Source organism: Chiloscyllium plagiosum, unplaced genomic scaffold, assembly GCF_037043375.1.
Source record: "Chiloscyllium plagiosum isolate Xiang-an unplaced genomic scaffold, Cpla_swu_hap1 HiC_scaffold_14, whole genome shotgun sequence".
NCBI lineage: Eukaryota > Metazoa > Chordata > Chondrichthyes > Orectolobiformes > Hemiscylliidae > Chiloscyllium > Chiloscyllium plagiosum.
The window spans coordinates 18,002,674-18,030,527 of NW_028270152.1; positions in this window are offsets into that span (position 1 = coordinate 18,002,674).

The following is a 27,854-nucleotide window of genomic DNA, read 5'->3' on the forward strand; positions in this document are numbered from 1 at the left end:
ATTGCCCAGAATGTTCAGGGGTGTAGGTAAAAACAAGTGCTGCAGATGCTGGAAACCAGATTCTACACTAGAGTGGTGCTGGAAAAGCACAGCAGTTCAGGCTTCCTGCTCCTCGGATGCTGCCTGAACTGTTGTGCTTTTCCAGCACCACTCTAGTCTAGAATCTGTTCAGGGGTGTGTAGGTTAGGTGCATTAGTTAGGGGTAAAGGTAGAATAATAGGGAAGGGGAATGGTTCTGGGTGCGTTATTTTGTGGAGGGTCGGTATGGACTTGTTAGACTGAAGGACCTGTTTCCACATTGTAAGGATTCTAATTTGCCAATCTCCAGTCTTCTGGCACTATTCCTGGAGACAACGACGACATAAAGATTAAAGCAAAAAGTTCTGTAGTCTCCTCCTTGGCTTCCCAGAGAATCCCAGGGGAATTATCTATTTCCAGAATTGCCAACACCTTCTCCTTGTGAACCTCAATCCCATCTAGTCTAGTAGCCTGTACCTCAGTATTCTCCTTGACAATATTGTTTTTTCCCAATGTGAATACTGAGGAAAATATATTCATTTAGTCCTCCCTCTATTTCCTCAGACTCCACACACAACTTCCCACTACTATTCTTGACTGGCCCTAATCTTTCTCTTGTCATTCTTTTCTTCCTGATATACCTATAGAAAACTAAAGAAAAATAGTTGTACTTCCTCTCTTCTTTCCCTATGTCACTGCAATGTTTTAAGCTTCAAGTATTTATCCAAATCATTTTTGAAGGCTAAAATTGAATTCATGTCTGCCATCCTCTCAGGCAGTACATTCCCATTAGAATTAGGATTCTTAATCAACTAATATTTCCTGTACAGTTTATAACTGCTGTGAAATTGTCTGATACAGCATTGATTTCTTTTCTCTCTCTCTCTGGCTCTCTCTCTGAAAAGACATAAACAGCTAGGGACCAAGACAAGACAGAGATAAAGGTCATGAAGTTCAGCACTCTCAGTACTGTGGGAGAAAGTGAGGACTGCAGATGCTGGAGATCAGAGCTGAAAAATGTGTTGCTGGAAAAGCGCAGCAGGTCAGGCAGCATCCAAGGAGCAGGAGAATCGACGTTTCGGGCATGAGCCCTTCTTCAGCATTCCTGAAGAAGGGCTCATGCCCGAAACGTCGACTCTCAGTACTGAAGTCACTATACTTCTGAGTTAACTTCAGGGGTCATTTGGTGGTCTCTAAGTAGCTAAAGGCAGTAGGACAAACAGAGAAAGCGGTGAGTAAAGTATTTAGTTTTCTCAGCTTCACTAATAGGGACAAAAACAGGGCAATTATGCTGAGCTTATACAGGCTACTAGGAAAAAGTGAGGACTGCAGATGCTGGAGATCAGAGTCAAAAGGTGTGGTGCTGGAAAAGCACAGCAGGTCAGGCAGCATCTGAGAAGCAGAGAGTTGACATTTCGAGCATAAGCTCTTCATCAGGAATCCTAATACAGGCTACTGTTTAGTTTTCAGCTGGAAAATTGTGTAGACATCTAAATACCACAGTTTTGAAAGGATGTGAATGCTTTGGAGAAAGTGTAAACAAGGTTTATGAGAATAGTTTCAGGGATGGGAAACTTCAGTTCTGAGGACAGACTGGAGAAGTTGAAACTGCTTTCCATGAAGAAGAGAAGGCTAAGAAGGGACTGATAGAATCTTTAGAAACCACAATGTATCAGGACAGAGTGGATCAGGAAAAACTATTCCCGTTCATAAGAGGATTGAGAGCCAGAGCACCGAATGAAAGTGTTTTCCAAATGAAGCAAATGCACGATGAAGAAAATATTTTCACGCAGTGAGTGGTCTGCATTTGGAATGCACTGACTGGAAATATGGTTGGAGAAGTGATCAATTGAGACATTCAAAAGGGCATTCAATGATCATTTAAGTAGAAAGGTTGTACAGGATTATCAGAAAAAAGCAAGAGATCTGCACTGAGGCAAAATGCTCAGACAGCCAATTCAGACATGATGGACCAAATGGCCTCCTTCTGCTCTATAACAATCCTGTCATTCTGTGATTCTATATACCCCCATTCCTACGCAGGTTTTTAAAAAGACCCAAAAATCTATCTCAGGCTGGATGATAAGTCACAAGGAGGTAACTATCCTGAATCAAGTCAAGTCAAGTCGCCACAGTCTTATCAAACCATAGGCTGCTCTCTCATTAGAGAGAGATAACTGGTGGCGATTTAACCTGAGGATCACCAAGCCTCAGGCAAGGGGAGAGGTTGAGAAGGAGAGTCTTTCGTGGTGACCTTAGCTAGTGATGGAAATTGAACCCGCACCGTTGGCATCATACTGTTTCACAAACCAACCACCCAACCAACTGAGATAAACCAAACCCACCTGTTCTATATTCATTGTTTGGAAGGGTTTGGCCAGGTGATTGACTCAAAGGAAGGAACCGGCCAAAGGAATACATGCCCTCTACATTAATAGTTGTACATAGGGGCTGGGAGGCAAAGACTTCCTGACATCGCAGCTAAGATGGAATGGAATAAAGAAAGGGATGGAGACTGTTGTGTCAAGACAATGGAAGAGTGTCAACTCTTCCACATGAGCTGTTGGGATCAGCTACATCAATTTTCCTGTTCTCTGAGATTAACTATAATATTTCTGTAATATTATGAGGGTCATATCATATTTCTGTATAATTAACTAATGTACTATATCTAAACACTGTTGCCTCTTGTTCATGACTACTCTTTCCATAAAAAGAATTCTCATGTCTCTTCTGGCTGTTTTGCCTTTAGTTTGTCATTTGCTGAAGACATTCAGTCGATCAAACCCTTCATAATATCAAAACCTCAAGTCAATCTTCCCTTAGCTTTCTCTTCTGTACGGTGGATAACCCCAGCTTCTCCAGCCTAGTCACATCTCTCAAAGCCAGTATAGTTGTAGAGAAACATATGCAAACTCTGCTGACCTGTTATTACTCTGTCATTTACTCAGTAACTGCATGGGAAAAGGAAAGAGGAATCTACTTGGCTCCAAAGTGTCTGGCTAAATGCTCAGTAATTGGAAATAACTGAACAATGTGTGTCAGATTTAGGGAGTCCTGGATGAGTGTGGCACCAACAACACTCACGAATTTGGACACCATCCAGGCCAAAGCAGCTGGCTTGATTGACACACAACCATAAGCATCCACTTCCTTCACCACCAATGCTCAGTAACAGCAGTGTATGCTACCTGTAAGATGCACTGCAGAAATTCACCAGAGAGCTGCGGCACGGTGGCTCAGTGGTTAGCACTGCTGCCTCACAGCGCCAGGGACCTGGGTTCAATTCCAGCCTTGGGTGGCTGTTTGTGTGGAGTTTGCACAGTGTCTGTATGGGTTTCCTCCCAAAATCTAAAGATGTGCAGGTTAGGTGGGTTGGCTGTGCTAAATTGCCCAACAGTGTTCAGGCATGTATAGGTGAGGTGCATTATTTAGGGGTAAATGGAGAATAATAGGGTAGGGGAATGGGTCTGGGTGGGTTACTATTCAGGGGTCCATGTGGGCTTGTTGGGCTGAAGGGCCTGTTTCTACACTGTAAGAGTTCTATGATTCTATCCTGGAACAGCGCAGCAGGTCAGGCAGCATCCAGGGAACAGGAGAATCGACGTTTCGGGCATAAGCCCTTAAGCCACTCACCATCTTCGACTTGGAAATATGTCGTCACTGGGTCAATATTCCTGGAATTCCATGCCTAAGAGCATTATGGGTCAACCCACAGCACATGGATTGTAGCTGCTCAGGAAGGCAGCATCTGGAGATGGGCAAGAAGTGTTGGCCCAGCCATTGACACCTGCATCCCATGAGTGAACAAAGTTTTTGTGGGAAATAGAATGGGGTCAAAGCCAGTGTTCCTTCTCAGCTGCATGTGCACAAAGCCATCCCAATATTCCATATACAGTAATTGTACGCTGATCATGGCACTAATCTCCGTGCCCAGAAATCATTGACATATATAGGCCTTGGAGATCCTTGAGAAAGTTAAAGGGAGTGCTAGACAAGGCTAGATCTTTGTTGGACCCCAAACATAATGCTGTTTGCAGCAGGAAGAGAAGCCATTGCATGAGATTCTCTGAGTATGATTGGACAGGAAACAGAAGGAGCTGGGGTGGGCAGTCCCACTCAGCTGGTTGACTGGGGTGAGGTGTTTGAAATGGGTAAGCTGATTGATTGAGCCAGCATCAGGGAACTCTACTCTCCCTAATCACTTTCCATCCGAACACCTTACCCGTTCAGAGGTGATATTCCAGCAGATCAGCACCTTGCTTTCTTGTAGTATACCTCATTGTGACAGCATGAAATTTGGCATTCTTGCATTTGTCCTGACGAGTACAAGATAAAAAACTTCAGTAACATGTCCCCTCTTTCGGCAATATGCATGGAAAGTGGTAGGTGTTTTCAGTACTTTGCCAAAGCCAGAAACTGAATTGGAAATATTCTCAGACACAGGAAAGTGAGCTTGGATTCTAAAGGTTTATGTTAAAGGCTATGTCATGATCAAGACAGGAATAACGTCCCTCTAAATAAACAAATGCAGGAAATTGTGTTAACTGGATCTTATTACTTCTGGTGATGAACTATAATTTCCTTCCTGCCTCAATATTGATTGAAACATTCCCTGCAGCTGAAATATGTCAAACAAAAATTACCAGAGCCACAAAACCTCGTTCTAATTGCGTTTATATATGACCTTATTACATCTTGACACTTTCAAAGTGTTTCAAAGCCAATTAGTTATTTTAAAGGTGTAGTCATGGCTACTGTCTAAAGAGAAAACAGCCGTTTTGTATGTGCAATTTCGGTACAACGGCAATGCTGTAGAATAAATGAGCAATTAAACAAGTGGTTGAGGGAGAACATTCCTAAACACTGACCTATTATCTGACGCTCCTTTAATTACATTCTACCTGCTAATTCCAACATTCTATATTTTGATCATTTTGTTCCCTATCATGTGTTGTGCTTCCTGCCTTATCTACAACATGGTGTAACATCTTTAACATTATAAAACACCCCAAGGCAAATTAAGGGCGGCATGGTGGCTCAGTGGTTAGCACTGCTACCTCACAGCACCAGGGACCTGGGTTCAATTCCTGCCTCAGGCGACTGTCAGTATGGAGTTTGCACGTTCGCTCTGTCTTTGCGTGGGTTTCCTCCCACAATCCAAAGACATGCTGGTCAGGTGAATTGGCCATAGTCAGAGGTAAATATGGGGTAGGGGTCTGGGTGTGTTACACTTTGGAGGGTTGGGCCAAATGGCCTGTTTCCACACTGCAGGGAATGCACAGGAATGGTATGAAACAAAAGATGACACTGAGTCACACAGCAGATATTATGACGAAAAGCGTGGCCAGTGGCAAGTTTTGCAGAGCGTCTTAAACAAGCAGTGCACAGTTGAATAAAAAAACTGAATGGTCCAGGGAGGAGATCCCAGTGTTTAGCACCTTGACAACTGAAGGTACAGCCAGCAGTTATGGGGCAATGAAAATCAGGTCGCTCCAGAGGTTGGAACAGCAGAAGGTAAAAGGATCAAGCAGCATTGTTTTAAAATTAAGGGGTCATCCCTTTAAGACAGGGATGAGATTTGTTTTCCTCTTATCAAGGTCTGAGCTCAGTCTCTCAGAAGGTGGTTAAGGTAAGGTCACAGACTATTCTTACAGATGATAGATTTTTATTAGGCCAGGCTTTTAAATGTTAATGGCGGGGAAATGGGAGTGTAGAATTAAAAACACAAACTGATCAGCCATATTCTAAGCGAATGGCAGACCAAGCTCAAGGGGCTAAATGGGCTGATTTCTCTGGATGTTCACATACACATGTGTCAGAGGATTCCTGGGCCGGAGGGGAAGACAGGGAGGGGGTGAGGGGATGAAAGAATTTGCAACCAATTAATTTTGAAAGTGCGCAGACAAATAAAAACTCCTGCTTTATTGAGACTTCTCTTCATGGAAAGTAAGGCTCTCATCATAGAATATCTACAGTGTGGAAGCAGGCCATTCAGCCCACCCAGACCCAACTGCATAATCCTTTGCTTCCCATGGCCAATCCACTTAATCTGTACATCTTTGGACTGTGGGAGGAAACCAGAGCATCCAAGGAAACCCACATGGACATGGGAGAACATGCAAGCTTCACACAGCCAAACACCCTAGGGTGGATTCGAACTTGGGTCCTTCGTGCCGTGAGGCAACCATGCTGACCACTGTAACACAATGCTGCTCATGACTCAATGGCCTGGTTTTTAACCTTTAATGCTTGCGAGAAGTGTACAGCAGTCCAATTGTTTTTCAAAATGGATTGGCACTTTTAAAAAAAAGCCTTAGAAGTTAAGGAGCAGGAATATGGTCCCTTGAACCATCTTCACCATTCACAGAGATTGTGGCTGAATCTCATCCTCAGCTCTCCTATTCTGGACACATCCCTTGGCTCCCCCAGTGACCAAAATGTTATCGAGCTCTCTCTCTCTCTCTCTCGAGTCAACTCAATGATTGAGCGTTCACCACCCTTTGGGGTTTTCATTCAACACTGCTGAACAAATGGATATTTTTGAACAGGGTGAAAGGAATTGATGATTTGCTAGTTAATCGCGCAAAATCTTGGCATTTCTGCTTCCCAAGCTTCTCCGATAGACAGGCAGGAGGCTGGGAGAGCACAGCAAGGCAGGCAGCATCAGGAGGGTGGGAGAACGCAGCAAGACAGGCAGCATCAGAAGGTGGAGAAGTTGACAGTTCGGGTGTAATCCTTCTTAAGGACCCTTCTCCACCTTCTGATGCTGCCTGCCTTGCTGTGTTCTCCCAGCCTCCTGATGCTGCCTGCCTTGCTGTGTTCTCCCAGCCTCCTGATGCTGCCTGCCTTGCTGTGTTCCGCCAGCCTCCTGATGCTGCCTGCCTTGCTATGTTCCCCCAGCCTCCTGATGCTGCCTGCCTTGCTGTGTTCCCCCAGCCTCCTGATGCTGCCTGCCTTGCTGTGTTCTCCCAGCCTCCTGATGCTGCCTGCCTTGCTGTGTTCTCCCAGCCTCCTGATGCTGCCTGCCTTGCTGTGTTCTCCCAGCCTCTTGATGCTGCCTGCCTTGCTGTGTTCTCCCAGCCTCCTGATGCTGCCTGCCTTGCTGTGTTCTCCCAGCCTCTTGATGCTGCCTGCCTTGCTGTGTTCTCCCAGCCTCCTGATGCTGCCTGCCTTGCTGTGTTCTCCCAGCCTCCTGATGCTGCCTGCCTTGCTGTGTTCCCCCAGCCTCCTGATGCTGCCTGCCTTGCTGTGTTCTCCCAGCCTCCTGATGCTGCCTGCCTTGCTGTGTTCCCCCAGCCTCCTGATGCTGCCTGCCTTGCTGTGTTCTCCCAGCCTCCTGATGCTGCCTGCCTTGCTGTGTTCCCCCTCCCTCCTGATGCTGCCTGCCTTGCTGTGTTCTCCCAGCCTCTTGATGCTGCCTGCCTTGCTGTGTTCTCCCAGCCTCCTGATGCTGCCTGCCTTACTGTGTTCTCCCAGCCTCCTGATGCTGCCTGCCTTACTGTGTTCTCCCAGCCTCCTGCCTGTCTACTTTGGATTCCAGCGTCTGCAGGTTTTTTTTGGTCCCTTCCCAAGCACCTCCTTTAGAGCTGCACTGTAGCACCAGCCTGGGTTGTGTGCTCAAGAAGCAGAGTACAGCTCGATCCTGCAAACCGTGACTCAGAGATCTGAGTGCTACCAACTGAGCCAAGACAATCCGATTAATTGGAAATGCAGAAGCGAATTAGCATCTTGCTAAAGTTGCCTCCATGCCCTAATTTTCAGCCAGACGGGAGATCTCCCTTCGGTAAAGGACTGCTGGGCAGGATGAGCTGACAAATATTTTACAACTTGAATCACTAATTCACGACTTAGAGATCAGTTCTCTGCAGAGATCTCCGTGGGTAAGCAGGATAACACAGCAGGTTAGCAATTCTGCAGATGACAGGCACAAATTGTGTGCAATGCCTCACTTCCATTCAAACAAAAAAGCCTGAAACTATTCATTTCGCATTTTTAACATCTAATAGTCAACATTGGCAGGAAACGTTACAGAAGGGGGAAAAAAAAACATTTATTTGCCAACTCAAACGGAAGTGGAATTATTCATCACGCCTGTTCCTTGGATAGAATGAACAGTACATTAGCAGGAGATTTGTATAACTACTCCATTGATACTTAGCAAAAGAATTGAGCTGGTTAGCACCCATTTTCCAAGCACTCAAGTGCCCTTAGAGCATCAAAGTGTGTTAGAGTTCATGCACTCAACTGTGGTGCAAATTGCAATGGGTGGAATATGAATTAAGTCATTACACACACGGTCAATGGTATCTGGAATCATGTAGAGTAAGCAGATTATTATGTCAACCAGTTTACAATGTCAATTTGACAATGCCAGTCAACACGTTCTCTTAACCACATACAGCTGAACATGTGTACAATAGCAGGAAGATACACCAAGATAGAATAATGAAGAAAGCGTTTGATATGCTTTCTTTTATTGGTCAGTGCATTGAGTACAGGAGATGGGAGATCATGTTGCGGCTGTACAGGACATTGGTCAGGCCACTTTTGGAATATTATGTGCAATTCTGGTCTCCCTCCTATAGGAAGGATGTTGTGAAACATGAAAGAGTTCAGAAAAGATTTACAAAGATGTTGCCAAGGTTGGAGGATTTGAGGTGTAGGGAGAGGTTGAATAGACTAGGGCTATATTCCCTGAAGTGTCGGAGGCTGAGGGGTGACCTGATAAAGGTTTATAAAATCATGAGGGGCATGGACAGGGGAAATAAGCAAGATTTTTACCCTGGAGTCAGGAAGTCCAAAACTAAAGGGCGTAGATTTAGGGTGAGAGGGAAAGATACAAAAGGGATCTAAGTGGCAATTTTTTCACACAGAGGGTGATGCATGTACGGTGAGCTGTGGTGGAGGCTGGTACAATTACAGCATTTGAAAAAACATCGAGATGGGAATATCAATAGGAAGGGTGTAGAGGGATATGGACCAAATGCTAGATTTAAACAGGATATCAGGTCAGTGTGGTTGAGTTGGACCGGAGGGCTTGTTTCCGTGCTGTACAGCTCTCAAAAGTGAATGAGTTATGTTTTAGAGTGTACTGACAATATTAGGCAGACAATGAAAGTAGAAGGAACTGTCTTGAAAGAATAAATATTCTTCATGGTATTGGGCAACTTTATTAACCAACAGAAGTTGTACATGAACTCAAGAGGTCATAGAGTCATAGAGATGTACAGCATGGAAACAGACCCTTTGGTCCAACTCGTCCATGCCGACCAGATATCCCAATCTAATCCCACCTGCCAGCACCCGGCCCATATCCCTCCAAATCCTTCCTATTCATATACCCATCCAGATGCCTTTTAAATGTTGCAATTGTACCAGCCTCCACCACTTCCTCTGGCAGCTCATTCCACACACACACATACCACCTCTGCATGAAAAAGTTTCCCCTTATGTCTCTTTTATATCTTTCCCCTCTCACCCTAAACCTATGCCCTCTAGTTCTGGACTCTCTCATTCCAGGGAAAAGACCTTGTCTATTTATCCTATCCATGCCCCTCATGATTTTATAAACCTCTATAAGGTCACCTCTCAGTCTCCGATGCTCCAGGGAAAACAGCTCCAGCCTATTCAACTTCTCCCCATAGCTCAAATCCTCCAACCGTGGCAACATCCTTGTAAATTGTTTCTGAACCCTTTTGAATTTCACGACATCCTTCTGATAGGAAGGAGACCAGAATTGCATGTAGTATTCCAAAAGTAGCCGAATCAATGTCCTGTAAAGGTGCAATACGTCCTCCCAACTCCTGTACTCAATACTCTGACCAATAAAGGAAAGCATACCAAATGCCTTCTTCACTATCATATCTATCTGTGACTCCACTTTCAAGGAGCTATGAACCTGCACTCCAAGGTCTTTTTAGAGTCATAGAGATGTACAATGTGGAAACAGACCCTTGGATCCAACCTGTCTATACTGACCAGATATCCCAACCCAATCTAGTCCCACCTGCCAGCACCCAGCCCATATCCCTCCAAACCCTTCCTATCCATATACCCATCCAAATGCCTCTTAAATGTTGCAATTGTACCAGCCTCCACCACATCCTCTGGCAGCTCATTCCATACACGTACCACATGAAAAAGTTGCCCTTTAGGTCTCTTTTTTATATTTCCCCTCTCACCCTCAACTTATGCCCTCGAGTTCTGGACTCCCCGACCCCAGGCCTATTTAATCCTATCCATGCCCCTCTCTAGCAACACTCTCTAGGACCTTACCATTAAGTGTATAAATCCTACTAAGATTTGCTTTCCCAAAATGCAGCACCTCGCATTTATCTAAATTAGACTCCATCTGTCACTCCTCAGCCCATTGGCTCATCTGATCAAGATGATGTTTTAATCTGATGTAACCTTCTTCGCTGTCCACTACACCTCCAATTTAGTGTAATCTGCAAACTTACTAATTATACCTCTTAAGCTCAAATCCAAAGAGAAGATGGCACATTAAAAGGTTGCTATGCAAAGTAAGAGCTCATGGTGGAGGGTATAACATATTTATGATTGTAGGATTGATTGGCTAATAGGAAGTAGAGAGTGGGTGTGAATGGGTCATTTCCAGATTATCAGAGTGTGATAACTGATCACTGCAAATATGTTGCTCGGTTGCAACTTAAAAGCTTAACATTAACCAAGAGACTTACATGCCTGAGGAAGGAGCAGCACTCCAAGAGCTTGTGATTTTATATAAACCTGTTGGATTATAAACTGGTGCCGTGTACGTTCTAATTATAACAGAGGTGGAATCATCAAATGTCTTTTTGTAAATGTTTGCAAGAGGTGTGGATATTGCTGACAAGGTTGGCATTTGTGAGCCATCCTTAATTGCCCTTGAACTGAGATCAGAGGTCAGATATGAGACAACCACGTTACTGTGGATCTGAAGTTGCATGTAGGCCGAACTGATAAAGATGGCAAACTCCCCGCTTACTTAAAGGATATTAGGAAGCCAGATGTGTTTTTTTTTAATGACAATTAACAATGGTCATTGCTAGACTCATTTTAATGCTAGCATTTATTGAATTCAAATCTCACCATCAACAATAATGGAATTTGAATCCGTACTTTATCCTGGCTCTTTTAAGGCAGATTTAGATAAGTTTTGACTAACAAAGGAATCAGAGTTGACCAGGCAGGGATATGTATTTGAGTCACAATCGGGGCCAAGGAAACTTAACTTTAATATCTAGAAGGGAAGTTAAAGAGTATGAATGTAAATGGAGGGGAAGAGTGAATGAAATATCAACTGAAAAAGAGCGGGAATAGAAAGAAAATAGTTTGGACAAATTACAAGGGATGAAGGGTGTCAGTATCAACTTGGCATGGAATATTAGTTAGCCAGCAAAGTTTCCCTTAGACAGTGTTTTTTTGGGAGTGGCAAGGATGGTCAATGGGAATAGAGAAACTGAGGAGTAGGAGTAGACCGGAAGAGTTTGCTCCACCATTCAGGTAAGACCTTGGTTGATCTGGCTATGGTCTCAACTCAACTTTCCTGTCTGCGCTCATAACTCTTGACTCACTTGTCCATCAAAAATCTATTAAACTCAGCTTGAATCATTTCAATGGTCTAGCCTCAGTGAGTAACAATAACAAATGTAATGACTTGGATCAAGTGCTAATACTAGAGATGTAGGCTCCCAGATAATGAAATCAAATGGAGCAAGTTATCAACTGACTTTGTGGCCACACCTGAATTCTGCTGTTCACTGCATACAGAAGTCACCAATGTAGACCAGGCCGAACCAATCCTCCTCAAGGGATTCCTTCCCGTTCATACTGCCTTCATGTTTCCTTGCCCTCAAAGTCATCAAACTGCTTCAGCGATAGAACTGCCAAGGTTCTGGTCACTAGCCTTTGGACTGGATCTGAAGCATTGGAAACCCATTGTCTTTCCCAGGACAGCGTGCATGGAAACTGCAAGTATCGGCTCATGATTCCCATTCGATCCAACATTGGCTTCCTGAAGTTCCAGCCCAGAATCTCAAATCGACCAGTTTTCCTGAAAACATGGCTTGCGCCTACCTTTTAAAAAAAAAACACAAAATTAACAGGAACAAACAAAATGCTGCAAAAGGATGTTAAACTTCATCATCGTTCAGTTGCAAGTGTTTGATTTTTAAATGGTTGTGTTGCTGCCGACTCGTTATAGTTACCCTGTCTCCATGGTGATAGGTCTTGAAAACCTTCTCAGCCAGTTAATGCACCAAGCAAAACCTAATGACATTTTCTGGTGTTACTTTAAGTCGCCAATTGCGCTTGAAGCAACCAATTCATAAACATTTGCCATTGCCTTTTTTTAATATAATTTTCTCTGTCATGCAGATTGCACACTTCAAAATGAGAATTGCCTCTGCGGAGTTGCAAACACAATCCAATCAAATGAGATCTTTCAGCAGCCTCATGACTTCTGAAGCCAGGTCAGAGTTAATGGGCTGCATTCGTTTTGAAGTGAAGTGTTCATTAACATGGCAACCTAACTGGTTTCTCAAACAGCAGGGAAATGAACGACTAGTTTGTCTGTTTTGGAACGTATTTTTTCATTCGTACGCTGTCATGGTTGGGTTCGTATTTTCCACCTGCCGCAAGTATAAAACCATAAGATACAGGAACAGAAGTAGATGCCATTGAGAAAGAAGACAGATAAGATCATTCTTAGGAAAGGTGGGAGACATATTTCTGGTCTGCTGAGTGGAATATTGAAGGGGCATTATTGAAGTTAAACAAGTGCCAGAGGTAAGCAAGTGCTGAAAATGTGTTGCTGGTAAAGCACAGCAGGTCAGGCAGCATCCAAGGAACAGGAGAATCGACGTTTCGGGCATAAGCCCTTCTTCAGGAATGAGGAAAGTGTGTCCAGCAGGCTAAGATAAAAGGTAGGGAGGAGGGACCTGGGGGAGGGGCGTCGGAAATGTGATAGGTGGAAAGAGGTCAAGGTGAGGGTGATAGGTCAGAGTGGGGTGGGGGCGGAGAGGTCAGGAAGAAGATTGTAGGTTAGGAGGGAGGTGCTGAGTTTGAGGGATTTGACTGAGACAAGGTGGGGGGAGGGGAAATGAGGAAACTGGTGAAATCTGAGTTCATTCCTTGTGGTTGGAGGGTTCCCAGGCGGAAGATGAGGCGCTCTTCCTCCAACCGTCGTGTTGTTGTGGTCTGGCGATGGAGGAGTCCAAAGACCTGCATATCCTTGGTGGAGTGGGAGGGGGAATTGAAGTGTTGGGCCACAGGGTGGTTGGGTTGGTTGGTCCGGATGTCCCAGAGGTGTTCTCTGAAGCGCTCTGCAAGTAGGCGGCCTGTCTCCCCAATATAGAGGAGGCCACATCGGGTGCAGCGGATGCAATAGATAATGTGTGTGGAGGTACAGGTGAATTTCTGGTGGATATGGAAGTTTCCTTTGGGGCCTTCGAGGGAAGTGAGGGGGGAGGTGTGGGCGCAAGTCTTACACCTCCTGCGGTTGCAGGGGAAGGTGCCGGGAGTGGAGGTTGGGTTGGTGGGGGGTGTGGATCTGACGAGGGAGTCACGGAGGGAATGGTCTTTACGGAAAGCTGATAGGGGAGGGGAGGGAAATATATCCCTGGTGGTGGGGTCCGTTCAGAGATAAGCAAGTGCACATTACCTAAATGAGATTGCCAAAGTGAAAGGCATAAGTGAGGACTGCAGTTGCTGGAAATCAGAGTCTAGATTAGAGTGGTGCTGGAAAAGCACAGCAGGTCAGGTAGCATCCGAGGAGCAGGAAAATCGACGTTTCGGGCAAAAGTCCTTCATCAGGACTGAAGGCAGGGAGATCACTCCAACCTGGAGGCTCCCTGCCTTTAGTCCTGATGAAGGACTTTTGCCCGAAACGTCGATTTTCCTGCTCCTCGGATGCTGCTTGACTGGCTGTGCTTTTCCAGCACCACTCTGATCTTGCCAAAGTGAAAGCTCAGCTAATAGCAGTCACACAGTACAATCAAGGACGGTGCAACTACTTGAAAGAGTCCCCACACTCACTGGTCTTCCTGCCAACACTGAGACTCATGTTGAGAACTGTGCCTAATGTTGAGGTTGATTCTTCCACAGGTCTGGGTACAACACCACAACTATCTATAGATCCTGGTCCAGTAGTTTAATATGTCATCGCTGCTGGAGTGCATCCTAGTTTTTGATGAAGTTCCCAAGATGTTGTTTTCTGTATCACAACAGCCTCACCCTGTGAGCAAAGGTGAAACCTTTCTACGACGTATGTCTATCTAGTCAGTACTGTCAATCCTAGGTGTCAGAGCGAAATTCTCCTCACACACAGAATTGTCCTCAGAATGTTTTAGAGTATTACTTTAATAAACCTGGTTATTCTCTGGATCTGAATTCAAAGCAGATAGACACAATCGAGGGGATTTCTGTTTGATGTCTTTGTGATCAATTGTATCAGATCGTTCAAGTCCTGGAGTGTTCTCTCTTAAATCAGTTTTTTTTTGCTCGATTAGTCTTCATTGCTGTTCCATTCAGGTATTCCAAAGTGTCACAACCCAGAAGTCAACTGACATGAGAATCTGTTATCCCACTTCAAAAACATGTTTGACTTGCAAACTGATACAGACAGGGGGGAGCTGAGAATACCTTTTAGATTAAAGTCTCAGACAAAAGAAATTTATGGCAGGAGGGGGAGCAGGAGTTGGATCAAAACTATAAACAGTGGAGTCGCAAGTAGATAGGATAGTGAAGAAAGGCTTTTGATATGCTTGTTTTTATTGGTCAGTGCATTGAGCCTAGAATTTGATCATGATGCAGCTGGACAGGACTTTGGTTAGATCACTATTGGAATTCTCGTCTCTCTGTTACAGAAAAGATGTTGTGAAACTTGAAAGGACCCAGAAAAGATTTAGACCATAAGACCATAAAACATAGGAGTGAAAGTAAGGCCATTCAGCCCATCGAGTCCACTCCGTTATTCAATAATAGCTGATGGGCATTTCAGCTCCACTTACCCGCACTCTCCCTGTAGCCCTTGATTTCTTGCGAGATCAAGAATTTATCAATTTACAAGGATGTTGCCAGGGTTGGAGGGTTTGAGCTATAGAGACAGGCTGAAGAGGCTGGGGCTATTTCCCCTCTAGCATGAGAGGCTGAGGGGAGACCGTATAGAAGTTTATAAAATCATGAGGGGTATGGATAGGGTAAATAGACAAGGTCTTTTCCCTAGGGTAGGGGAGTCCAGAACTAGAGAGCATAGGTACAGGATGAGATGGGAAAAATTTAAAAGGGACCTAAGGGGCAACTCTTTCACACAGAGGGTGGTGCGTGTATGGAATGAGCTGCCAGAAGAAGTGGTGGAGGCTGATAAAATTACAACATTTAAAGGGCACCTGGGTGGGTTTAGAGGGATATGGGCCAAATGCTGACAAATGGGACTAGATTAGGTTAGGATGTCTGGTCAGCATGGATGAGTTGGGCTGAAGGGTCTGTTTCCATGCTGTACATCTCCAAGACTCTAGTTCATAAGGTTTTTTATTTGTTGGATGAGTGACCTGGAGGGAGATGCAGTGTAAAGAGTTAGCTTTCTTTCTCCTCCAAGAATTGTTACTAAGCACATGCATCAAGCCTATCGTCATAATGATATCAGGTCACATGGAACTTAGACCCCAGTGTGTAGATTTCCAGAGATATCCTCCCTTACCATCCCATTTATACAGTCATTCTGAGTGAATGTTCACTTACTGGAGTGCACGCAGCAGTTGGGACAAACCTACCTCCACTGCATTTTCGGTCTTACTCGCTGTTGTCATATATCATTAGGCTTGCACTCAGGACAGATTTTGCAAACTGTGAATTATTCAGCGAGTTAGGCAGCTTTTTATTTTTGAGCTTTTGCTCGCTTTGTAGACCAGCATCTAGCTTCTAGTAGGGTGGAGGAGAGCCATACACTTGGAGTTAGCAAACTTTCATAAAGAGGACAACTTAGGAGCCATGAAGCTGCATTGAATTAGGTGTTATCATTGTCCAAGAGAAGTCTGGCAATGTTTAAACCTGCCGGCCGCTGGTATTCTGTTTAGGATTGGATACTGCTGCCCTCTACAGGAGAATTAGTAAGCAACAGTTAAAGCAAAAGTCAACCACAGGAGGCAAAGTTTGGAAAACAATGGAATGAAAACTTTTTCAGTCAAGCCTAAAGTGTACAATTACGGCTGGGAAATCTAATCTTGATTATTTATTACAATTAGGCTCAATAATGACTCCGTTGAAGCTAACCTAAATCATACTGATTTCAGGTATACACCAGACACTCTGATTAATTCTCCAACTTATTCTGATACCTGCTGTGGAACTTAGGCTACATTTGAAAATCCAGCACAAACTTGACAAAGCTTTCCTGCTGCAACAAACTACTTGTCTTAGTCTAACATCACACCCCGGTTTCAGTCTCCCATCTGTCCAGTAATAGTGCTTCTATGAAAATGGAGAGGGGATGGTGTCGGACTGCTAATCCAGTGACCCAAATAATATTCTGGAGACCTGGGTTCGAATCTGGCAGATGCTGGAATTTGAATTTAATTCTTTTAAAATAAAACTGAAATTAAGAGTCTCGTGATGACCATGAATCCACTGCTGCGGAAAAGCCCATCACTCATGATTTGGAGATGCTGGTGTTGGACTGGGGTGTACAAAGTTAAAAATCACACAACACCAGGTTATAGTCCAACAGGTTTAATCAGGTGCTCCTTCAACAGGTGGACAACCACCTGATGAAGGATCTGTGCTCTGAACACTAGTGCTTCCAATTATACCTGTTAGACTATAACCTGGTGTTGTGTGATTTTTAACTTGGTTCACTCATGTCCTTTCAGGAAGGAAGCTGCCAGCCTTACCTGGTCTGGCCTACTTGTGATCCAGACCCCACAGCGATGTGGTTGACTCTTAACTGCCCTCTGGGCAATTAGGGATGGGCAATAAATGTTGGCCTAGCCCTCATCCCATGAATGAATTCAAAGAAAACAATAATTTAAGTTTAGATAGCACCTTTAACACAATGATGTGTCCCAGGCCACTTCACAGGAGAGTTTTTAGATTAGATTAGATTACATTACAGTGTGGAAACAGGCCCTTCGGCCCAACAAGTCCACACCGCCCCGCCGAAGCGCAACCCACCCATACCCCAACATTTACCCCCCACCTAACACTACGGGCAATTTAGCACGGCCAATTCACCTGACCTGCACATCTTTGGACTCTGGGAGGAAACCGGAGCACCCGGAGGAAACCCACACAGACACGGGGAGAACGTGCAAACTCCACACAGTCAGTTGCCTGAAGCGGGAATTGAACCCGGGTCTCTGGCGCTGTGAGGCAACAGTGCTAACCACTGTGCCACCGTGCCGCTTGTTCTGAATTTCTACCCTGCACTGATAATCCCTTTTGTAATCCCTTTTTGCAGAGTATTTGAAAATCTGAAGACTGAAGTTTCAAAATCAACGAATGAAGGGCTTACGCCCGAAACATTGACTCTCCTGCTCCCCGGATGCTGCCTGACCTGCTGTGCTTTTCGACTGACTGTCCAGCGCCTGCAGTCCTCACTTTGATGTCAATGTCTGACAGTCACTCAATCCATCGGGACCACAACGAAAGGTGACTCTCAGTTGACGTAAGGAGAGATGAAGGTGAGTGACTGCCATATTGGCTCTGGGTATCAACTACTGGCAGCTGGTGAATTGGCAGTCTCCACTTCTCCTTTCTAAATTATTATTACCAATGTCTTCAAGGCAGTTGACACTTCAACATGGATTTTCTAACTCAGAGGTAGGGGCACTACCACTGCACCACAAGCGCCCCTTTCCTCCGTTCTAGATATTTTATAATCAACCTGCTTAGAAATGTTATGACACACTCCTGGAGCAGAGATCCCTGGCGCAGGTGGCACTTGAATCCAGGATTCCTAATCCAGAGGTAGGGACATTACCACAAGAGGCATTCAAACATTGAACTGTTCAAATAGGCCCAGGTGGGGCAATAACAGCGCCCAGTATAGAGCTTGAACTTATAACCCTATGATTACAAGTCTCGTGCTCTACAGACTCTGTTGAGTCTAAGGACCTGCCTATTATTGGAGGATAGAGGATGACTTAAGAATCTTAACAAGAAGAGACATTGATTTACTTAGCAAGCTACAGTTCATTACATGATAGATGTAGATACAATTAACATGAACCAGTTACACATAATTAGAATTGTTAGGAATCAGGTATGTTGATCTGCCTCCATTGGGAACCTGCACAAACCTAATTGTTTCTTCCTCCAACGACTTAAAATGTCATCAGGTTGTGCAGAGTTAGTGCAATTTCAACATTAACTCTTTCAGAACCATTACCTTATTCAAAAGCCTGGGAAAAATATGTTTTATGGAGTATCTTCAAAGCAGGAATAAGTTGATGTAAGAAGATTTAGAGAGACAATTCCAGATCTTAGGGTCCAGGCAGCTGAAAGCGTGGCTGACAATAGTTGAGTGACGAGAATCGGAGGAGATCTCAGAGGCCGGAATAAAAGGGATGCACAGATAGAGTCATAGAGGTGTACAACACGGAAACAGACCCTTCAGTCCAACTCATCCATGCTGATCAGATATACCAACCTAATCTAGTCGCACTTGCCGGCCCATATCCTTCCAAACCCTTCCTATTCATCCAGATGCCTTTTAAATGTTGTAATTGTACCAGCCTCTACCACATCCTCTGGCAGCTCATTCCATACACATACCACCCCCTGCATGAAAGAATTTCCCCTTAGGTCTCTTTTATATCTTTCCCCTCTCACCCTAAACCTATGTCCTCTAGTTCTGGACTCTCTCTCTCTCTCTCCCCCCGAAGTAGACTTGTCTATTTACCCTATCCATGCCCCTCATGATTTTATAAACTCTAGAAGGTAACAACTTAGCCTCCGACACTCCAGGGAACACAGCCTCGGCCTATTTAGCCTCTCCCTATAGCTCAAACCCTCCAACCCTGGCAGCATCCTTGTAAATCTTTTCTGAACCCCTTCAAGTTTCTCAGAACTTATGAGATAGGAAGGGGAAGGGGAATTGTGTCAGTTCCTCCTATCTCAGTAACAAATTATTACCATGTCATTCTGTCATTTGTCATTCTGTCGTAACATTCAGGAATGTGTGTTGTGTGATGTAAGGCCCAAAGTTTCCAGCTTCTGCACACATACCCTCCCCACTCCTTCATGGATTAAAATAATGGGAAGGCAGTAGCGATGTGTGGAATACCAGAGTCAATATACATTGAAGAGAAAGTATTGAAAAGCCTGGGTTCACTGCTAGAAACCTTTTGTCTTGAATTGCTCATATTTTGTTGTCTGAACATAGGAGGGCTGCATCAACATCAAAGCTCCAGAGAAAAAATGATCCAAATTCATGTCCCGAAGTTGCTCAGGAACCCACATTTTAAAGCGAGTCTCTGGGGCATTATAACATGACACATGAGCGTGATCCTTCATACAGTTGAATTCTATGATCATTTTTCTTCCCTGGTACAGAAAAGCATGGCTGAGTGGATCTTGATGTAACTTCCTTCTCGGTGGGAGACTCAACGTGCTTAAACATTTCATCCAGCACTACGCTGAGCAAGTTTTGACATAAACCTTCACAGAAGGTCACAGCAGTCAGCTAATTTGATGCTAACGATTGCAAACATTTCTCATTTCAATTTTTAATCCATCCCCCTGCTGAGTGGTAAAGCGGGCTGTGTATCTGAATTTTTCTTTCCCTTTTTCTCTCTCTTTGGGAGTTTGGGAAAGGTCAGTCTGCGTTGATTTTGGCAGCGTGGGTTTTCTTTCAAACTTTAAGTTTTATGGCATTCTGCCCCCGTGTGCTGATTAAATACCACATGACAAAACCAGCGTGTGCTTTATTTCAGTTTGATCAAAGTGAGGGGGGAGAAGGACAAGGTGAAAGGTTATGTTTTTGCAAACGTTACTCTTGTAGTTCGTATACTGCTTCTTCAATAGTTGACAGAAGTGCAAAAACACTTTTGTCAGATGTAAGGTCCCTCTTCCCAATGAGATGCTGTTCAGTGTCCATCAAGGGTAAGCCGTTTCTTAACAAACAGACAATCCCTGTAAACCTCCTCTAATGCACAGTTACTAAGGAACAGTTCACAATTAGCACTGGCTGACACCTTGACAATATGAGGCCACCTCAGAAAGCAAACTCTATCAAGGGGCAATGCACAGAAAAGTCATGGCTTTTAAGTGAGTAATTTTCAAACTAGGTATGTTTTAATCATAGAATCTCGACAGTGTGGAAACAGGCCATTCAGTCCACATCAAATCTCCATAGAGCATCCCACCCAGACCCACCCCATCCCCGTAACCCCACATTTCCCACGGTTAATCCACCTCGTCTATCATCCCTATGGGACACTATGGGCAATTTAGCATGACCAATCCACCTAACCTGCTCTTCTTTGGACTGTAGGAGGAAACCAGAGCACCCGGAGGAAGCCCACACAGACACAGGGAGAATGTGCAAACTCCACACAGGCAGCCACCCAAGGCTGGAACCAAACCTGGGTCCCTGGCGCCGTGAGGTAGCAGTGCTAACCATTGAGCCATTGTGCCATCCTTTTACACAGGACATAGCTTCTCTACTGAATATCTGTGTCTTTTTTGAAAAACTTAAGGTTAAATTCAGGATGATATTTAAGCCTCCTCACTTTAGATTTTTATCAGCCATTTGAACATTAAAAAGCATCAGCTTCCCCTCCAAGCCACTCAATCCTGATTTGGATATCCACCCTCATTCCATCAGTATCACTAGGTTGGTGCCCTCAACGTTACAAAACGTTGAGGGCACTGCTGGATAAAGGGAAGAGGGGAGGCCAGTCCAGTCATAACATCGTGGATCTGCTGCAGATGTCAAACTTTGTGCCTTACTTTGACATCATACAGGTTTGGGCTGGTAAGGGGGAGTGAGGCACAGGTATGTCTTTTTGATGCAGGTAATTCTTTCTGGATAAAATATATGGTCCTCAAACGGTGTATTGTACTAACGGCAGTTAATGGAGAGTGTATTATGATTGGTACACCTTCCTGTATTGAGGGTCCATCCTTTGGCACCTTGCAGAGTGGATAAGAACTCTCATCTCTTCAACATTAGAGCACAGATGCCTGAAGCAAAGCATCAGCTTTCCTGAACTGCTTCCTAAACTTGTGCATTCAGTCTGTGCGAAGTTTCAAGTTCTCATCAAAAGATTAACATCCGTGTAACACCAGAAGAAATGTGACTCTGAATTCATACAAATATGGAAGATGCCAATATGAGGCAGAAACAATGCCAATTATTGTGAACAAACTCATTATTCATATGGCCAATACTTCCTGCAGTAGCAATTCAGACAGTAAAGTTCAAAGTCACTTTGCTATTTAAGAGCGTGCTAATGAAAATATTTATATAAAGGACAACAGTTGTGTCTCCTAATCACTGCAGATAGGGTTCACACATATATTGCACGAAGAACGAATAAATTATTTTAGATAGTGATTTTAAAAAAGCGTACTTTAATCCTATCCACTTAAACCAATTATTATCTGACAAAAAGATATGGGCTGTGAAAGGTAAAGAGATGAGGAGGAGTAACTGTGTACACAAAACCATCATAAATGTTGTATTTTAATGATTCCTATGTTCTAACTGGTGCAGATCAATGTAGAATAAGGACCTACAGAGTAAATATCTCATCTGCAATGTTCTCTCTCTCTCTCTCTCAACGACTAGAATGTGTCATTGTTTATATTGCTATCCTTTCACAACTGCCAAGTTAGCTCTGATTCACCAAAGACAAGGGGATTAAGATGTCCTCCCTCTGGAAGGTTGGATTTAAGGCTGGGTGAGCACACTGTTTGCTTTCAGAGCCAGGGTGACTGCTCAGATTCGAGTTTGGAGGATAGTATAACTCATTTGAAGCCTGGATGCACTCAAACAATGCCCAATCCAGCTTGTGACCACTGTTCAGAGCAACTGGATGCAGAAGGTCGGACGTTGAGAGTGTGGTGCTGAAAAAGCACAGCAGGTCAAGCAGCATCCGAGGAGCAGGAGAATCGATGTTTTGGGCATATGCCTCTGATCTTCAGCATCTGCAGTCCTCATTTTCTCCCACAGAAGGGCTGATGGTCACCTGTACTAATGGAATAGGAGGGCAAATTGTGCTGCCTTTGGAAACATGGGCCCAGGGTGTAGCGCCACATCACAGTGAGGTACACATCCTAATCTACTGGCGTCGTACCATTGGTGTCTATTTATTAATGCCGGAGGGAGGTTGGAACCAGATTCCACCTTTGTTACCATGTTGTTGCCAAGCAGCAGAGCTCAAATGAGTCATCTGACTGCTGCTCACCCATGTTCCTGCAGCCCACCCATCCATTGTCTACAGGTGGGGGTCCGGGGTAGGCTTGCTAGATTCTGGAGTGGTTGTGGTCTGGAATGCACCTTGTGGATTTCTATACGTTAGCCAATGCAAATGTACCACAGACAATCAGGCACTTGTTGAGACTGATGTCTTGAAGTTGATTTGCAACACTATTTACAATGCTACAATAAAACAGATTTATACAGTTATACCTGGATGTTACTGATGTGACTATATGTTGCAGACACGTAGCTGACTATCTGATGACTCTACTCTGCCTCCATGATGCAAACAGAGTCACGGAAGGCCGGGGGGGTTACATTTATACATGTCGTGATATCATATAACTGCCTGAAGGATACAGGCTTGTTTGATCTGGAATCTATGCCAGAATCCAACCGTTGCTGCTGTTACTCCGAGAACAGCATGGTCGTAGGCTGAGATATTTTTGCGAAATCTGGTGGGACACACCTACTCGTTGTGACATTCCCCCACAACCCCCACCAAAAAAAAAATGCTTTAACGAGAAACAAGAAAGGTGCTCGAAAGGACATGTTCTTCCTTACAATTTGTACACTCATTAATTTTGCCATGCCGAATGTGTTGGCATGGCAACGAATAATTTGTTCAGAAAATTTCATCTGTGCCGGAGCTGGAACCCGCTGGAAAGCAGCCATGGAATATTTAACTAACTTAACAAAGAATTAAATATTTCTGGCTCCAACCAATAGCTCGTTCAATTGTCCACGATTTGAAAACTGATAATTATTATCCCCCCCCCACCCCGTTGTTTCCTGCGACTCTATTGGAATAGTCAATATGTTTGGATTGATTCCTTTAATAACACTTCTAATAAGGCTCTGAAATTCCATGGATACTGTCCCAGTCTCTGACTGCTTGATAGGAAATCAGAAAAGAAGCAATTTATATATTCCTCTGATCACTGAGAAATAATTTAATGACTTAGTCGATCAGGGCAATACTTGTAGACTGGCAGGGTCATTGACTGAGACACCATTTTCTCCTCTTCCTCAGCTGTGTTTAAGAAGATTTCTACATCATCCTACACAATCTTAGTACTTTATAGCCAACATATTTTCTTCGAAACTGTAGTTACTATTGTTAGATGAAGGCTAATTTGTGCACAGCAAGCTCCCAGTGAAATAAGTGATTTGATCACTGTTTTTCTCTGCTGATGGAGCGATAGGTCTTGAATGGGGAGCCAAGCAGAAAGAGGTAATTGTCCATGTCCACCTTCAAGAATAGGCAGGGGCCTTCATTTAACAACTTACCCTCCCACCAGTGCAGCACTCCCTCAGTGAATCCTGCAGTGTGGAAGCAGGCCACTCAGCCTATCAAGTCAATACTGACCCTTCAAAGAGCATCTCACCCCACTACCCTATGCCAGTAACCCTGCATTTCTCATGGCTAATCCACCTAACCTACACACCCCTGGACACTATGGGCAATTTAGCACTGCCAATCCACATGTCTTTGGACTGTGGGAGGAAACCAGAGCACCCGGAGGAAACCCACACAGCACGGGGAGTACATGCAAACTCCACGCTGACAGTCACCCAAGGGTGGAATCAAGCCCGGGCCCTTGACGCTAAATGTCAGACAAGATTACATACTGATTATGTACTTCTTTCTCCAAAGCAACAATGTAAGCACAGACATTGTTGAGCTTTACTTGGATAAAGATATGGAACTGGGCTGTTTTGTATGGTTTGACGTTTGTAGAAAAGTAAAGCAGGAAGGGCCACCAGGTCTGAGTTCTGAAGAAGAGACATATTGGAAATGTTAACTGGTTCTCTGTACACAGATGCTGCCAGACCTGCTGAATCTCTCTCGCATTTTCTGTGCTTGTTCTACTGGGATTATAATGAGAAAATCAAACCTTGAGATGATCAAGACCCGGTTCGTGGTAGAAGTGACGAGATGTTGCCTGGGTGGACAGTGCTGAAGTAAAGAAAAGCTTTCATTTATATAGTACTTGTCATGACCACCTGATATTTGAAAATTCCCCACAGCCAATGAAGTTCTTTTTAAAATGTAAACAGCAACCAATTTGCACATGGTGAGTTCACACAAAGGGCACACATGCTAATGAAAAGATTATTACCCACAACATCCTGTGATTCCTTCCCTAAGGACATTGTGGGTCCAGCTATAGCACAAGGACTACAGCAGTTCAAGAAGTCAGCTCATCATCACCTTCCCAAAGGCAGCTAGGGATGGGAAATAAATACTGCCCAGCCAGTGATACCCACGTCCCATGAGTGAAAAAGGAAACAACAACGCAAGTTATGATGGATAACTATTGGTCAGGAGACCAGGAATAACCATCCTCCCCTGCTCTTCCTGAAAATAATACCATGAGATTTATTAATACCCACCTGATGCGGCACGGTAGCTCAGTGGTTAGCACAGCTGCTTCACAGTGCCAGGAACCCAGGTTCAATTCCAGCTTTGGGTGACTGTGTGGAGTTTGCACATTCTCCCCGTGTCTGTGTGGGTTTCCTCTGGGTGCTCCGGTTTCCTCCCACAGTCCAAAGATGTGCATGTTAGGTGAATTGGCCATGCTAAATTGCCCTTAGTGTTCAGGGATGTGTAGATTAGATGCAATAGTCAGGAGTAAATACAGGGGAATGGGTCTGAGTGGATTACTATTCAGAAGGTCAGTGTGGACTTGTTGGGCTGAAGGGCCTGTTTCTACACTGTAGGGATTCTATGACCAAGAAAGTGGACATGAGTTTAATATCTTATCTAAAAGCTTACACTTCTGACAGATCAGCAGTCCCTCAGTACCCCACTGGATTGTCAGAGTTGATTTTTGTGCTCAAGAGCTGTAGTGGGAATTTAACTTAGAACCAAGACTGTGGCAAACTGAACTTCAATTCATAATCAAAGGGGAAGGGCAGAGTGGCTGTTGGTAATGGAATAAGATTGACCAGGGAAAACTTGGACTCAAAATCAGAAATAATTTCAGAATGACACCCTTCCCTTCACGGGAAGTTGATGTGTTCAAGGCCAGAGATGTTTGTCTGAAATTTAAGAGAAAAATGAAATGCAAAAATCTTCCATTCATCCAGCACTTCAGAGTTAAAGGAGGGGATACATCTTTAAACATGGAGTGTTAAAGGTATTAAAAATGATCTGGTGTGCATAAGCAATAAAAACCACAGAGCAGAAGTGTGATAATTAACTGAACTGCAAAGAAAAATGATCATTAATACTTTACTATCATTTAACATTGGTTAATATCAAAGAAACCCTACAGAGAAAAGGGAAAATATGAACATTAAATCATCGGCACTATTTCTCAAACTGCACCATCGCATTGTTCACGTTCTCTCAATGTTTCTTCACATGCCTCCTGATACAAATAGTCACTGCAACCATTGAGCCTCCTACAAGAGAAGGCAGTATTATTATAAGACAAAAAGAATAATTTGGAAAAGAATGATCTGCATTTATATAGCACCTTTCAGAAGCTCAGCTATCTCGAAGCCAATGAGCTCACAGTGTGGAAACAGGCCACTTGGCCCAACAGGTCCACATGATCCTCTGAAGAGTATCCCACCCGGATCCATTCCCCTACCCTATTACTCTACATTTTCCCCTGACTAATGCACCTAGTCTGTACATCCCTGGACACTACTGGAAATTTAGCATGGTCAATCCACCTAACCTACACATGTGGGAGGAAACCTAAGTAGACGCGGGGCGAATGTGCAAACTCCACACAAAGAGTCGCCTGAGGTTGGGATTGAACGCAAGTCCCTGGCACTGTGAGGCAGCAGTGCTAACTACTGAGCCACCGTGCCACTCTGAGATGGCTAAAATTCACTTGAAAATGAAGTAGGTTGAGTTAGAGCCAAAAGGGCAAGGAAAGGGCAACAGAAATGAAACAGTTTGCATTGTAATTAAAAGCAGAAGAGAGAGTAAGAAAGCAAGAGAGAGAAAAGAGAGAGAGAGGAAAGGAAGAAAGAGAGGGAATTTGAACTTCAGAAATTGGCACTTAGGCAGGAATTCAAAAATTCACTTTCTTAAGTAGTGAGAACACATGGAAGAGCAGAGAGTTGATATGGCTAGATTAGCAGCTGAAATGGCTGATGAATGAGTTGGTCCGTAAATCAAAGTTTGGCTTCCAAAATCCATGAGGGATAGAAATTGGGGAAAAGATAATGAAGTGTGGCAACCAATTTGCTCAGAGCATACTCCTATAAATCCATGAAATGACAAAAGCCAAACCGTCTACTTGAGTAATATTGACCAGTGCACCAAAAAGAACTCTCCTCCCCTCAGCTATTAAAATGCTGGAATAACAGTTTTCATACCTACCTGAGGTGGGCGAAAATGCCAATCTTTAATCCAAGATATGGAACTTCCAACACTGCAGCACTCCTCCAGTGGTGTTATTAACATGATATATCCATTGGCTATATAGTCAGATGACAAAATACGATTGCTACGTTGTTCAACATATTTGTTATTTGGACATGGTAACACTAATTTTAATCAGGTCCTTGAAGGGATGAGGATCTCAGTACTCTCTAGATAACACCTCATTTAAACCTTTCAGCTCACAGAGAGAACAAGGTGAATCATCACCAGTCAAAAGTAGCGGAAAATATATGAGCAGCACTGATGGGATTAAATGTAAAATATCAAAAATATTAAACAACCTCCTGTTGGAGCTAATAAATTGCATAAGTATAAGCATAATACTAATCTAGATTCAATCTGCAGTAAGATGTTCAGAGAAGACCATTATAACATAATAATCATGTCTGTGAATAATCGATTTGACTCATTATTTTCCATGTGAATGTAATCTATTTAATTAAATACACTAACAAGCAGAATACCCTTTCTTGTGCAATGCCGTGGCTCTTAGAGCCAATTTCCCTTCAATTCTTCATCAGGTTTTGGCCTTTTGGTCAAACGAGCAGTACAGAACCTCAACTCAATTCCCTCGCTGGCTGGCACAATGTAAATTGGATTACCTATAGTGTGGAAACAGGCCCTTCAACCCAACAAGTCCACACCAACCCTCCGAAGAGCAACCCACCCATTCCCCTACACTTACCCATGACTAATCCACCTAACACTATGGGCAATTTAGTACAGCCAATTCACCTGACCTGCACATCTTTGGACAATGTGTAGCATCATTACCAGATACTGTAGGTTCAACTCCCACTTCGAGATTTAGAATACAAAATAATATAGCACAGGAACAGGCCCTTCATTCCTTCAAACCTGCACTGACACATTTTGCCCTTCCATACTAAAACTGTCTTCACTTACAGGATCCATTTCCCTCCACTCCCTTCCTATTCATGTATTCATCCAGGTGCTTCCTGAATGTTGCTGTTTTGTCTGCTTCCACCACCACGTCTGGCA